Source organism: Leptinotarsa decemlineata, unplaced genomic scaffold (assembly GCF_025532065.1).
Source record: "Leptinotarsa decemlineata unplaced genomic scaffold, Ldec_3_MD MMD2_P_RNA_scaffold_7, whole genome shotgun sequence".
Taxonomy (NCBI): Eukaryota; Metazoa; Arthropoda; class Insecta; order Coleoptera; family Chrysomelidae; genus Leptinotarsa; species Leptinotarsa decemlineata.
The window spans coordinates 1,860,067-1,876,898 of record NW_027412534.1 but is presented as its reverse complement, the minus strand read 5'-3'; the positions used below and the strand labels follow the sequence as shown (position 1 = coordinate 1,876,898).

Below are 16,832 nucleotides of genomic sequence, written 5' to 3'. Positions count from 1 at the left end.
CTGAATTTCAAATACATGAATTTCAAGTACCTGATTTTCACCTAAGTTTGTAATGAATTAAAGTACCTGAGCTCATGTTCCATTTTCCATATTTGGAAAAATATTCAGCAATGAAGAGTAATTTAATTCTAATTGATCATTCAGTAATTTACTAGAATTCTTGATTCTATTGATTTCCAAACATTCTAGAAGATTGAGTTAGGAGACACTCCTCTTCTAAATGTAACACATCGTATTCGTTATTAAACTCATGTCTTTCTGCTAGAAGGTGGTTTGCAAATGTGGAATTGGTCTTTCTATTCACAAAACTACTTCTATGTTTTTTAATTCTTTGGGAAAATTTTCTTCCTGTTTGGCTAATATAAAATTTTGAACAAGAGCCACAAGTCAGCTTATATACTTGTAGATTTACTTATCATTTGTCTATCTCGAAATTATTTCTAGTTTGACGAAAAATTCTATTCATCCAATGAAGGACTGATGGGGAACCCTAATGGTTCTGATGAAAGTTGATGTTGGTGATGGTCCAAACAAACGAATAATTAGGCATTTGAATAAATACGATTCATGTAGTTACACCTTATTCATCAAACTCCACAATCTAGAGGAAATATAATTGACATATCATTTCAGATGGAAACAGATTGGTGACGGCGATGTCAGGTCGGATAAATTACCATAGGTGACACTCTACTTCCGTAGTCAGCAGAATAGTTGACCTTGAATAAAGGTAACTCCGAACGGAATATCTACGGTATTTCTATGGCTCAAATCCACCAAATCTCAGCATAGAAAATAGTCAGAGGATTAAAAATGTTTGGCACAGAGAGAAAGATCTCAACTATAAACAACGTTCAGTGGGGTACGCGATATATTCTCCTTTCATATTCGTCGATGGTCATCGTCGTTTTGATCAGGATGAAGCCTTGCTCCCTCACCCTTTAGGCTGGTTTTTGCCAGAGGGACAAACGGGTCATAACTGATTGTTGATGGTGGCATGAAAGTCCTCAGACATCCATACCGCCCTTCGCGGTGTACCCCTATCTGGCTGGGGTGAGATGGATGAAGATATTATTCATCTGTTAACGGAGGACATAGAGGCCTCATTCGACAGAGTGCCGGGGCCTTCTATATCGAGAGGGGTCGTCTATAGCGTAATCTATAGCTTCCCTGACTAACAGTCCTTTCATATTGAACTACGAATATCAAGTTGACTTTGAGTCGGATCAATACATATTGAGGATGTTTCGCATTCCGAAGTTAATCGGGAGCTAGTGCAAAACTAGCCCTTAACACCAGTTTCTGTAGATGATTAACGTTTTGGAAAAGCATCCTTCACCGTTTCCAGATTGTAGAAGGTTGAACACACAAAAAAGTTTTCAAAAATTAAACGAATTTTTTAAATGTTTCTCAATACACAGTGTACATTATTCTATAAGAAACGTGATAACTTCACTTCGTTCCTTCTCCTTCCTTCTACGTTAACCTGAACTCAACGTAGAATGTTCCGAACACATATTCCAGCGAAGAAAAGTGTATATCAGATTACAAAATACTTTGAAACCTGATCCAGAGTATCGAATAATATTATATTGGAAGTTGCGGCACCGTTTCATGTGATTTCGAGTGCTGATCCAACTCTAGATGTATATTTAAAGTGAAATGTGAGTTTGAAAACTCGTGGCATATCAGTTAATGTTGCCTACTACTTCGCAGTCATACCTAAGCGCAATGGGAATCAAAAGAGTTCATGTTTTTTCACTTTCATATTTTCCAAAGATAATTATTGAAGTAATGATCATTATCTATTATTCTTTTGAACCACACAGAGTAAATGAGGCAAATAGGCGGATCAGTCATGATCTCGATACATTTTGATCCCTTGCTAAAATATGTGCTCAATGAATAATACATCTAAGTCGAAAATACTAATATTTGGTCCGAAAAATCACAGAGATATTGTGAAACAACAAATCAATATTAGTATAGGCTCTAATGTATTGGAAATTGTGAAGGAAGCAAGAAAGCTTGGGGTGACTTTAGACACTGATTTCCGATTTGATTCCCATGTTAATAAACTAATCCACTCTAACTGATTTACGGAAATCTAAAATTCCTCCATAAAAACACAAAAATTACTCTATGTAACAGTCTCGCTCTTTCATCTTTGAACTATGCAAATGGACCAAGCCTCACAGTTAGGAACAAGAAAAGACTCCAAAACATTCGAAACTCCTGCTTTCTCTTCTTTCATGGGGTACGTAGAAGGAACAGAATCTGATCAAGGCTGTCAGAAACTTGTTGGCTCAACATGTAAAACCGAAGGTCTGACACTCGTGTTTCTATTATAAGGTTATCTGCAATAAAATTCCGACTAATCTATACAGGGTGTAACTGAATAAGTGTAAAACATTTGAAGAGGTGATTCCTCATCGAAAAAAAGATAGGATCTTCCATATAAAGGAACTTCATTGGAGCATCCCTTGTTAAGATACAGCCCCTTAAAGGGGGTACATAAAATTTATATAACAATTTTTTTCACAAGCACTGAAGAAATTGCAATATCGAAATTAACCTGACGTTCTGTACTACAAAAAAGTCACTTAGCTAGTAATTCATTTGGTTTACCCCATGGTTATAAGGGGTGGAATACGCAACCCCTAAAATTCATTTCCAATGTAACTTGTTGTCTTATCATTTGTTTACCATTTGAACATTTATTTCCGATAGCCTGTTTCATTCTTAACAAAAAATGTCTCCTGGGTTTTTCGCCCAAAATAAATAAGTTCGCAGCAAAAAATTATTTTACGAACAACTACAGAGATACATCGTCATAATTGCGAACTGGATTTATTGTTATTTTGTAGTTAGTACCTGCATCAAAGGATTAAAGGGTGATAAACAAAACTAATTTATTAATGACAGAACACACAACATGTGGGAATCATAGTGAATGTTCAATAAGTCTACCTTCAGACATTACGCATGCGTCAAGACGTCAGCGCATTGAGCCACGTATTTGCTCAAATATTCCTGGAGTCTCTCTGATTACCCTGCACGCATCGATGATGCGGTTTCTTGAGTCCTCTACATCGCGAACAGGAGTACGATTAACCAAATGCTGTAAATGGCCCCAAATAGAGAAATCGATAGGATTGAGATCCGACGATCGATTGGTCCAGTTCTGTGGTCCTCTTCGACCTATCCACTGATTTGCATACGTTTCAATTGAATGCTGATATGCTACTTGACTAAAATGGACGGCAGCCCCATCATTCATAAAAAACGTATCCCTTCCGATGCCCAAAGGAACTTCCTCCAATAACTTCGAGCCATACGTTAAGAGAAAACTGTTCTTGATGGTTAGTTTCGACAATAACGTGAGGGTTTTCATCAGCCCATATGTGGTAATTATGAAAATTAATAATTTCGTCCCGAGAGAAACTACATTCGTCTGTGAATTCTATCGTCTTCAGAAAGTCACAATTTCTTCTAATCATTTCCAGCATCCAATTGCAAAATTCAAAAGGGTTCAGAAAGTCTCGCGGTGACAGTGCCTGTACTCGTTGCAGATGGTAAGGGTATAAGAGTTGTTCCTTTAATATTCGAAATACCGTCATATGATCAACATTTAGCTGGAAAGCAATCTTTCTAGTACTAGTAGTAGGTTTTTTTTCAATCAAATTGAGTACTGCTTCCTCAAGCTGTGGTGTTTGTACTTCTCGATGGCGACCACAATCCTGCGTTTTTTTGTCGAATGAACCATATTCTCGTAATCGTTGATGAAGTCGAGCAAATATTTTATGTGAAGGATGCTGCCGTTGAGGATACATTTCAGCATATCTTCTAGAAGTTTCTAACCCATTCCACTGCGACAGACCGTAAACGTGCATATTAGCCATTTCCCCATTTGTGTATGCCATTTTAATAACAAGTGAATTATTAAAGTAACAAATTAATAACAGAACAACAACACACAATTAGTATTAATTCGATTTCGAAAATTCACAAATTGACAGCGTCATACCAGTTTAATTGTCACTATTGCCAATAGCGACCTACTAGATAGATTAGTTTCGTATTTTCGCATTTATGACGATGTATCTCTGTAGTTGTTCCTAAAATAATTTTTTTGCTGCGAACTAGAGACATTTTTTGTTTAGAATGGAACAGGCTATCGGAAATAAATTTTTAAATAGTAAACAAATAATAAGACAAAAAGTTAGATTGGAAATAAATTTTAGGGGTTGCGTTTTCCACCCCTTACAACCATGGGGTAAACCAAATAAATTTCTGACTAAGTGTCTTTTTGGTAGTACAAAACGTCAGGTTAATTTCAATATTAATTTCAACCTGTAGTACTTGTGATTCGATGAGGAATCACCTCCTCAAATGTTTTACACTCATTTAGTTACATCCTGTATGATAAAATTACTTTTCGGATCGACTTACACAACTTGAATGCACGGCACAAAGGGTTATTAACTCCTCCGATACACACTCATGAATTTTTAAAGCGATCATTTCCGTATCAGATATGCAACGTTTACAATGAACTCCCCCTTATTCAAAATATTTCAAAATAGGTATTTATAGGCAAAAATTGAAAATTGAACTTACAGGTAAACAAACTTAAATACTCAATAATTTATCCATATGTATATTTTTTTGTTGTTATTCGGATGCTGATTGATATATATCAGCTATATAATGTATTACTTTCTTTATTTTTGTTGTTTTTTTTTGTATTACTAAAATTTTTTTTGTTGCCACTTTTCGTAGCTGGCTTTGGAGGTTAAGTGGTAGAACAAACCTGTAGTGTTTTACACTGCAGTTTTGAACTTCGCCTCTTGGATATTATACTCTATTCCACCCAATAAAGACCATTATTATTATTACTGATCTCAAATGATAGCCAGTTAAGTAGATTTTGTTTTGAGGCGGTTGCAATAAAAATTTTGCTTAAATTCGATAAGTTATTTCAGTTTGAATTGAAGGGGTTACATATTTTTTTTTACGAGTGATAAATTTTTTTGGGAAAGAAAGTTTTTGGCTTTCTACTACTCCATCTGATACAAAAAAAAGTCCTCCTGAAACAGCTACTTTCATATAAACATTGAATTACACGAAAGAAAATAATTCTTTCGAAACAAATACTTCTATATGAACACTGAATTACACAGAAGATACTTTTCTCTACTCAGTTTGTATTTCAAACATTCGTTGTGGAATAAAAATCAGATATCATTCACATGAGTTCTACTTTGAATGAATGGTAATAAATTGCACTTACATGGTATACGGTGTATACCTCACTGGTATACACCGATGTTTCGCCTTAAGACACTTGCCCCAAGGCTCTTCAGTACTAAATTGGATAACATTATAGAAAATACACACACTTCATTCATGAATTACGATTTTGAATGTCACGGAATAAGCTTGATCTGCTTATGTCATCGATGACATCGTAATGACATTCATTCACATATTTGATTTAATCCCAGCCAAGAGGAATCTTATTTGAATTGAATGGGTTATATTTATTAGGAGTGATAAGTTATTGCTCAAGTGACCCCCATTACCCCTTCCTACCCTCTATTCGAAATAGTTGAATTGTTATATATTCGAGTAAAAATTTATTACGAAATTTTCACAGTTAACAAACCACAATCCACAACCAAACCATAACCAGTTGAGTGCATTTGCCAAGAGATAGATACTCAAGAAAAATCTGCCACAAGAGACGTGGAAATCCAGGTAGGTGGCATTGATCCTATGTTCGATTTCCAATCTTATCTATTGAAATCTGTTTTTCCGTGAACCAGCTATCGCACCCTCACAAGCGACAAATCTCAGAAGTCGAAAATTTTGCGAGCTAGATAACTGTAACAGTAACTGAGGAAGCTACCAGCTTTTTAAATAAAATTCATTTTGGAAGTTCTATAATTATTATTATGAACAGTGTTATAAATTTTCATCAAGTAACCGGTTATAGTATTCATAATGATAAGATCTTCGAAACCAAATCAAACAACTACTAAAAAAAGCAATTTCACATCAATACATTTTTCATTGCATACAGTTTATTATTTCGTTTCATATCTCTTTATAATATTAGGTAAACATTTCAACTTTCGGATTCGGGAAATAGTTTATTTCTACTCTCTCTGTGTTTATAATCGATAATATTGAACTATTAATATCTACTCATATCGAACTGTTGATAGCTCCATCAAGTGTTAGAATAAACAATTTCATCCTGTTCGATTCGTGATTAATGATTTTATGGTTCATTATTCTTTCAGTTTCATTGAGATAAAAAAGGGTATATTTTCGTTTTGAGGACACCCGGCGATTTTGAAAAATTGTTTGCGAGTACTTACGAATTCCGATGCGTAGATTACGAATCAGAAAGAAAAAAGCGACGCTCTCCCTTATTTACAAAGTTACAGCCCTTCAAAGTTCTGAAAAGGGCAACTTTTCAGCCTTCTTTTTCACAAAATAAACTATTTAAAAACACAAGCATTCATTCCCTAGGTCACCTTTATACCTTATTCATCCTTCTTTGACACTTTTCATCTAATCTAGCTTTTCCTAATACGACTAATTACCAGTCCGTGCAAAGCTTATTGTTAAATCATCTGAAAATGTAATTTTTAACAGGTGATGATCAACTGTATTGTCAAACATGCGCCAAACTAACTGACTGTTATAAGGAAACAAGTATAGCTGAGGCACCAGTCAATCTAATAATAACACTGATGATTTTCAAACAAGACTCAACCTCTAACGGAAGCAAGAAACTCTATGGAAGGTTCGAAATAGATGAAAATTTCAACCTAGCAGACCACTGTTATAATATTCATGCAGTCATTGTTCAATGTGGTTCTGGCGTTGAATGTGGTCATTATTACGCCTTGGTCAAAGAAGAAACGGACTGATTTAAGTTTGACGAGCCTCTGGAGACACCCTACATTTTGTTTTATGAGAGAGAGGACATTGTTAGATCAAGATCTTCAGATGATGTGATGCTGCAGGTTTTTCCGGGTTTTCCTGCAGCTGAAAAAGCAAATGCGCCACTGGAATCAATGAAGTCGCCCCGGAGCGCCAATTAATTTTTATTGTTGTATTTATTTTATTTTTATCGTTGTTTTAACACATTGTAATAACTTTTCATCTCAATAATAAACATTTTTTTAAGAAAAACCTAATTTAAAAACGAATACTTCTCCTGGTGACATTCTTCTATTTTGAGGTTACTTACTAGTGACATTTCAGAAGAAAGCGGTTGGTATTTGCCGTCGCCTACTATTTCAAATTCGTAATACACCACCAAAAACCAATTTACGATCTAAAGAATGAAGGTAAAAAACATTTGAATTACTTTAGGAATATGGACTGCATCAGTTTTACCAACCATGCCATTGACCTTGAAAACGTAAAATACAGAGATATGTAACCAAAAAAGCAGCTCCGTACATTTTTTAACATTTTTATTGTGTCAAAGAAGGAGGAATAAGGTGTAAAGATGACCTAGTGAATAGATGCTTGTGTTTTAAAATAGTTTATTTTGTGAAAAAGAAGGCTGAAAAGTTGCCCTTTTCAGAACTTTGAAGGGTCGTAACTTTGTAAATAAGGGAGAGCGCCGCTTTTTTCTTTCCGATTCGTAATTTATACCTATGTTGCTTATTCTATCATAAATGATTTGATATACCTGATATCTGGTACCTGCGTTTCATATACCTGTAAAATCCATGAACATAACAAAGCTTTCAATATAATGTAGGTTTTGGGATCTGGATTATAGGTTCAGGAGTGGACTATTATTCAAATCAAGTTGTTCGTTGAGGACAATAGAATTGGGATTTTCCTTTGACCTGTTTATTTCCATAAATTCCAAAAGATTCATCATTTTCCCTTTTTCGCATGTGTGTAGTGTCTTTAAATTATCTTTATCTATTTTATGTTTCGAATTTTGAAGACGTTCGTACATTAATGATTTTTTATCCGAAACACGAAACATGTCATTTCCAACACATTCTTCAAGAATGTCCATTGTATTACCAACAAAGAGAGGACAATAACATCCCAGAGAATATCGCGCAAATCTTAGGAGAATACAGTGCAGTCGAAAACGTGATAAACTTTTTAAAACAAACTAATCTCTTAAACAAAATTCAGTATCGTTACACAGTTTCAATGTATTCACTAACAATATGAATGTCTTTAATAACTGTAATAATTGATGAGACAATAAATAAAGCTGATAAAAAAAATGGAATATTGAGGACCTTACTTCCTTTTTAAATAACACATTTCTATCAATAAAATTCACGTATAAGTTGAAAAAATGAAGGACAACTTCCATTTTTTGGTGTTTTGATAATGAGGAGCCAATATGGAAAGGTGGAATACGATGTATTTTGAAAACAAGTACGTACAGATATATTCTTTATATCGCATCACGACAGCACAAATGTGCCGGAATGAATTTTCTAGTGCATCGTCTTTTGACTGTTTCTCTCACACATGAGAGGTTCACAAAAGAAAAACGTTCAATACAGGAAATGGCAGCCACTAACAGTTTTTCTGGGGGTATTGTAGATGACGTAATAGGGAAGAAGTTTAGGTTAAGAATGAACGAAATCTCGACTTTTAAAAACGAAAAAAACCAAGACAAATAATATCGAATAATTAGTTTCGACTTCTGAGGGTTGTCGTTCTTAGGGGTGCGACAGTTGGTTAACGGAAAAACAGATTTTGAACGGTTTTTTTTTTAACAGTTCCATACCACCAATACACGAAGAACTATGGAAAGCATTTCAAGGAACTAGGTATAAAGGTGGTTTTTGAAACAAGCCAAGGAAGTCTTAAAGACAAAGTTGAGAATTGGAAAAAGTCTGGAATTTACGAAATTGAATGTAAGGACTTCGATGCAAAAAATTATGGACAGATAAAAGGATCTATTGAAATAAGATGTAAGGAACACTTAACACACTCTAGATTTGGAAGACCTGAAAAATCATCAGTCGCCTATCATGTTTTGTAACGAAACCATTCCATAGACTTCAGTTCATTAGGATTAGTTGGACAATAACAACAACAGACATCCAGATGCCTATGAGAGTGTATGAATAAGAGAACATAATAATATTATTAATACGGTGGTGGACCAATACCTAAAAGCATAGTGTAGAGCTTGTTAAAATGATATTTTGATTATAAGATTCACCTGACTATTACATGAATACATATTGTAAAACTAATTCAAGACTAAACTAATTTAAGACACTTGAGACTCAGGCACTTAGAAAAAGTTTCTATGGTATAAAGAACGATAATTTTGTTAGTATGATCAGTTTGATCTTCCTCTTGAAGATAATAACACGTGTTGCGGTGTTAAAGTGACGGTTTGGTGTTGGAAAAAACTTCAGTAATATTCATTACTACAGCAAAGGTTCTAAACAGTGCATCAAAGATATTGGATTTTCATTATAGCAATCACTGAAGGTCTGTGAACTCTACAATAGCTTTGTATAGCGGAATCCCCTTCAATATACAAAAAATCAATACATTTTGATATGGAGTTTTATCAAGTTTCGTCCAGTTCTACTCAATCAATAAAGATCTGAATAATGAAACCATATTGTAATCCTTGACGATTGGTTTATAGTGTGAAAAGTATATCCAAGGTCATCCTCTCGGAACACCATCATGAAAAATTCTATATTAATTTTTTTGATAATCTGCAGTATTTTTTCAATACTATTATTTGTATTATCACAGGTCCAATCCAAAAAACTATTCAAAACGCCCAAAATAACACGAATTATTCTCGTACTTGTACGAATTCATTCAAGGACTATTATTATGTCAAACGAAAGTTGAGTTTCAGTCATTCCATTTTCACTGCGTCACTGACGCGCCTGAAAACTTTTACTGGAGTTACAAGTACGTGAATTACGAGTTGATTTCAAAGCTTTTGATTCTATTAACTGGTGCTTCAGCTTCGTTATTTCAAGCCATATGGAGGCTCTCTTCTATAAGAGTGGAAATTATGATTATATTATGTTGAAAAATTTCCGCTATTTAAATTCAAAGCGTATGTCAAGTGAACAAATTTTCATTGCATATATTTGAAAGAATGTTTTCGCTCAAGAACTTGACTGCACCAATCTTACTATATAGGATTATATATCAACAATAAAAATGCGATAAATGAGGTATGTATGAGGTGAATTAGACATTGTATCCTTTTCAGTAAAGTTATAACTTTTAACAAATAACAATAATTACCTTAAATGTGAAGACATGAATCACAGCAAATGCTCAAAATGCTGGCCTTGTTTATTATAACACAACTGTGCCTTTTTTCGAATATTATTTACTGCACGAATAATTTATCCTCAATTTTCCAAATTCTCTAACAATGCTGTGTTGAAGCCTCAATATTTCGATATTCCCTCTGACCATGAGCTTCATTCTCCAGTGTAAGAACGTATCCATAACCCTCATGTCTGGAGACTTTGCTGGCCACCTTTCCGGCCCATTATTGTTTATTCATTTATCACCAAACATTTCAGTCAGGTAATGAAATACTCGTCTGGTAGTGTGTGGTGGAGCACCGTCTAATTGAAAATAGTTAGCCAATGGGAGATCATCCAAATAGTCTTTGAAAATTGACATTAAAAACTGGTGATTTTTGTAAATTCCTGCCCACACATTAATAGTCAATCGCACTCGAGGTCAAATTTCTCGGAACTGCCTAGGGTTGCTTATGCTCCAAATGGGTTCGTTATTTCGGTTGAATATCCCACAATTCGTAAAAGTGCTTTCATCTGTCCAAATAACATTTTCTAAGGAAACAGGAAAAACATGTCTTCTTATTAACCAGTTATAAAATTCTAATCCCCTTTCGGGATCACCTGGATGCAATTTTTGAGATATGTGTATTTTGTAACATCTCAATCCGCTTTTTTGAGATGTATGCAAGCAGTTGGTCGCGGTGGTAGTGCCTCCGACTCACGATCGGATGACTGTGGGTTCGATTCCCGCCTCGATCAGATATTTTTCTCGAGATAATGTATCCGGTTGAAGCTGGGATGATTCTGCAACCGAGTTAGGAATCACACGTTAGAAGGTAAGACCTCGTTAATCCATAGCTCGCACAAATTTCTCAACTTCTGAGAGTTGTCGTCCATATGGGGGGCGACAGCTGAGTAACGGAAAACAGATTTTTTCAAACAGAGTTTGTTGTGTAGATTTCCCCGGGTTCATATATATCTGCAAATCATTAATTTATTTGAAAATGACACAATGTCCAACTTACCTCATACATACCTCATTTATCAAATTTTCTTTAATTTCTTGGTCCATTCTGTGTTCGTATTTTTTCCTCGGCCTTTCAAATGGACCAAACTCGGTGAGATTTTGATCTAATAATCTGAACATAGTTCAAAGTGGTTGTCGTTTTTCTACAGTTTCATTCACTATTTCATTCAGTCCTTAGGTATGGCATAATCAATTGTAGTAATGCATCAAAGGTACGTCTTGATAAAATATTTGTCATTGAAAAATCTGTAGTGAGAAGCTCAATCTCTGCCAATTATGATGAAAAGTATCGACTACTGTTTGATAAACCTAAAATAATGACCCTGTATAGAGTTATTGTTTATAAAAATCTGCTTCTGGTGTAACAGAACTTGGTGAATGAAGTTACTCACAAAGATATACACCAACACGACACAAGAAATGAATCAATCCTTGTTTCTATACCTTATAGGTTGAAAAGAACAGATAATATAGGAATTAGGCTATACAATGCCTTATCTGTCGAATTTCCTAACTTACTATTCAGAAGATTCAAAAACTTAGTGAAAAAACTATTAACCAAACATCCATTATATGAAATTTATCAATATTTCGAAGTTATTCAAGAAGAAAGAGGCACTTTTGTGGTTACCTCCTGAAAATGTACTGAATATAGAAAATATACGTCAGTTATGTGATTTATAATTATTTAAAAAACAATCATGGCTTTATATTTTGGTCAATTTTTGTAAGATTGAAATTTCTATCTTTTAAACCCTTCTAAAATCTAATGTATCTAGGTAAAAGCATTCTTTAGAAACTGTATTGACGAATCTTATCCTCTCAAACTTATTTTAGAAATTGAATTGACATGTCTAAAAGCTGTGTAAAGGACTGATAAAGATTATTATCATCATTAATATAGTTCGTTCAGTATTGTCTGTAAGGAAAAGAATTTCAAGAATGCAAACATGTCGCTACATCAAAGAAAGCAATATAGTAGTCTAAAGCAAATAGCACTGCAATTCACTCACAAAATCATTGAGATATGTCTACCCTCTATATCCCTTGAGGACGCCGCTGACGAGCCATTGAAATAGAGATATGCGACAAAGAACGCGAAAACACCGACAAGGAATGCGAAAGTACCGCCAAAAGAACCGCTCGATGTTTTTTTCTGCTATTACGTTTGAAATAATATTCATAGGCGTCGAACTGGGGGTATTAATATAAATTTTCCATTGATATATTCTGTATAATGAGAAGATAATTGAAATATGGTGAAAACTAATTTCGTTTAAATATTTTATTTTGGGAGGGACAATTCATATTTGAAATAGTTGTAAATTATTTAGAATTGTTACCTTCTGCAGATGTATAAAATAATCAGAATATTAAATTTACAAACAAATACAAATGTAGAAAGGGAAAAAAGTTACTGCATTTGATAAATTAGCGCTATGGAAAAAAAATCAAATTTGTCAATAACATGAATTTGAAAAATTTTGCATATTAAAAAAAATATGTATCATCTGGTGAAGTTTTAAAGACTCTATCGATTTTCTTCATCCATTTTTTTATCGTTATCCATTTTCGAAACAACACCAGATAAGTATACAAATAGAATATATTTCCGCGGTTAGAAATTTGTACATCTGATTTTGAGTTGAACCGCGTTCAAAATTTTGCGTTGTTCGACGTTTCGGCTTTGACTTTGACATTTTCATGAAGTGGAAAAGTGTGGCTGCACTGAGAGATACACTTTATATATTCTTGTTTGTTTGGAAATGAAGATTCGTATTCCTTATTGGATTTTATAGTTGAATCAGAAACAATTTCATAGATTTGATGGGAATACTTACTTCGAATAAGACATTGCGATAATTTTAATCTGGAAAAAGTCTACAGTGATTCGTTGAGTGATTCTTCACTGGATGAATCAGTTTCATTAGGATTGATGACAAGTGGAATATTTTTTTCTGATAATGAGTGTATGCGATCATCCAGATTACATATTTCTGCTTCGATTCTGATTGTTTTGTGGATACATTTTTCAAATCTTTTTGGTCGACTGTTTCCAGAGCACTGTATAGGTATTTCTTTACATCAAACAGCTTGAAGGTCTTATTATTCCTCGCGATGAATCCTTTAACATGAGCCCAAACCAACTCTATTGGATTCAATTCACAGTGATATGGTGGTAACCGAAGAACCGACATTTCTTTAGTCTTCGCCATCTCATCGGTGACATACCTGACCAATTTTGACTTATGACGTTTAGCCAAGTTGAGGAGCTCCGCTTTCAACATGGTCGATTCAAAAGGAATAGCTTTCATTTGTAACTACGCAGTAATATCTGCTTTCTTCCAACACGACGTCGGCAGCTACTCGACTCGTCTACTGTGGTAACTTGCGTTATCCATTACTATTACGGATCCTTGCGGAAGTTTTACAAGTATGTTTTTGAACCATTCTTCGAATACTGTGGCATCCATTTCTTGATGATAATTCCCATTTTTCTTCGATTCAAACACCATCAATCCATCTTCCACGAATCCTTCCACTTTTGATGTTCTGGTCTTGCCAAACCTTCGAGACGGTATGACCCTCATTGACCCATGTTCCATCCAAATAAAAAATAGATTAACCTAGTGCTCTGGCTTCCTTCATTTCTCTTAAATAGTTTCTTCTCCATTCTACAATCTCTGATTTTTCTATTAACATGCTCTTTTTATCTTGCTTTCCAAAAGTGAAATTCAGGTCATGCAATATCTTCCATAATCGAGTTCTTATATCAGGAAAAAAACTGTCTTGACGAATAACTGACAAAACTTCATTCAATGTAGGTATTTCATTTTTAATGTGAAAAGAGTGTACTGTTCTCCTACTAAAATTCTTCACTTTCTCATCGATAATCAAACACTTTCTACCAGTGGATACTTTCGGCTCGAAAAAGTGGTTGTTTTCCTTGAGAATTCTAACAATTTTCGATCTATTGACACCGATTATACTCTCGCATTTTTGCTCTACTTCCTCCTTAGTTTTTATTTCGGCCGGATATTGTATTCTTAAAGAATTATATACCGGGTGTCCCACATTTTATGTGACAGGCAATATTTGGTTTGTTGAAGGAGATACACAAAAATGTTTCATACAAAAGTTTTAGGAGTTCATGAGAGCTATATTTTGATATAATTTTTAAATATAAAGGGTATTTGGTGTAGGTGCTACAGACCAAAATTCCATTTTTTAAAATAGAACGCCCTGTATATCATTACATATTCAGATGCTACGTTAAATTTTGATATCATTTCATGTTTGGTTTTTGAAATTCGGTTACGGCGTTGTTGAGTTTTTGCTTGAAATGTAAAGTCTTGAGAACGACTATTATTTTTAAAAATATCTCATACAATTATTCTCTCTGCATCAGATCACATGAAAATTAGTCAAAATTTTGGGTGTTCGAAGTAATGGTTTCAATTTTGAGTTGTGGAATTCAGTCAGGAATCATTTTGAATATGAAACAATTGCGAAACTGGAAGAGGTGTATTCGTAAACAAATCTTTAATTAATAACAATGTAAATAATATAACTTGATAAATCATTTCATAAGAATGGTAGGTACCTAGAAATAAGTCATAAAAATTGTTCAAAGTGATGCCCATTAGATATTATACAGGCTTCAAAACGTCGAATCACTTCTCTCGTACAAGTCGCTCTTATAATATCAGGCGTAATATCACTGCACGCTAGTCGAATTTTCATTTTCAGATCATCCACATTCAAAGGGGGAGTAGTGAAAACAATATCTTTTAAATAACCCCATAGGAAAAAATCAAGCGGTGATAAAACTGGGGAACGAGCCGGCCACCGAATTGGACCCTTATTACCAATCCATCTATTTGGGTACGTTCTATCCAGATATTCAGTAACAACCTGTGAATTGTGAGGAGGAGCACCATCTTGTTGCCACCAAATTCCTTGTCGTTCTGCTATGGGAATATCTTCCATCAACTGGATCAAATCATTTTCTAGAAAATGTAAATATCGCAATCCATTGAGATTTTCATTGAAAAAGTAAGGTCCTATGATGCGGCCATTGAACAATCCACACCATACATTAATACCCCAAGTAGTTTGAAAATTACTTTCGCGGACCCAGTGAGGATTTTCTTGAGACCAATAGTGACTGTTATGTCGATTCACAACTCCATTATTGTGGAATCGCGATTCATCGCTCCACAAAATTTGACTGAATATGTTAGGACTTTCATGTAATATTACCTGAATACAAGCAATGAATTCAAGTCGTCGTTCAAAGTCCGTGGGTTTCAAACCTTGTACCAACTGAATTTTGAATGGGTGGTATTTATTTTCTTTCACAATTCTCTGTACATTAGATTTACTCACACCGACTTCTTCTGCAAGAGTACGGATAGAAACATGTGGTTGAATAATAATATAAGCCAACACATTGATCTCTAAATCTTCAGTTCTAACAGATCTCGTATGATGACGATGCTTTATAGTAGAAGGAAATGACCCAGTTCGCAATTTTTCTACAACTGTCGAAAAAGTCATTCGTGACGGAATGGGTCTGTCTGGAAAACGTTCTTGGTATAGACGTTGTGCTTGACGGCAGTTTTTCTGACATTCCCCAAAAATTAGTAACATATCAATGCAATCACTTGGACTAAACCCGAAAGGCATACTGGAGTTTTCGCACAAAGAACACAGTTACTGTTTTGCAAAGAATCACTGAATCGAACTGACAAGTAGATACAATTCAACAACATTTGTTACTATGGCATCAACAAGCATAAGCTACTTGATGAAATTGTGCAATATAAAGCAATTCACCCTCAAGTTAGTCACATTCTCAAGAATTTCAATATTATATTCAACTGATATCGATATCGTATCGTAGAGGTGAGAATAATGGTTTGTATTCAGTAGTAGTCTAGTTCACTTTAATAAAAGATATAGACTGGATTCGTGTACGAGTAAATAAGTTTTTTTGAAACTTGATATTTAAGGAAAAGTGCAATAACTCAACAACGCCGTAACCGAATTTCAAAAACCAAACATGAAATGATATCAGAATTTAACGTAGCATCTGAATATGTAATGATATACAGGGCGTTCTATTTTAAAAAATGGAATTTTGGTCTGTAGCACCTACACCAAACACCCTGTATATTCAAAAATATAGCTCTCATGAACTCCTAAAACTTTTGTATGAAACATTTTTGTGTATCTCCTTCAACAAACCAGATATTGCCTGTCACATAAAATGTGGGACACCCGGTATATATATATATATATATATATATATATATATATATATATATATATATATATATATATATATAGATATAGATATTATTGAGTGTATGATATAAATCAAATATATCCTGGACCCGGAAGTCACGCAGGTAGCTAGAACTGCCTACGTGGTGATGTTAGATGATGCCTGGGAATGCTGGGTCTTCTAATTGAAACCACAAATGTGCGGTTGG

General features: G+C 34.4%; 1 protein-coding gene across 1 annotated transcript in view; it reads right to left on the bottom strand.

The window, feature by feature from the left end:
* Window positions 1-16,832, bottom strand: part of LOC111516184 (5-hydroxytryptamine receptor) — a 616,569-nt gene that overhangs the window by 559,409 nt on the left and 40,328 nt on the right. The window lies entirely within an intron of this gene.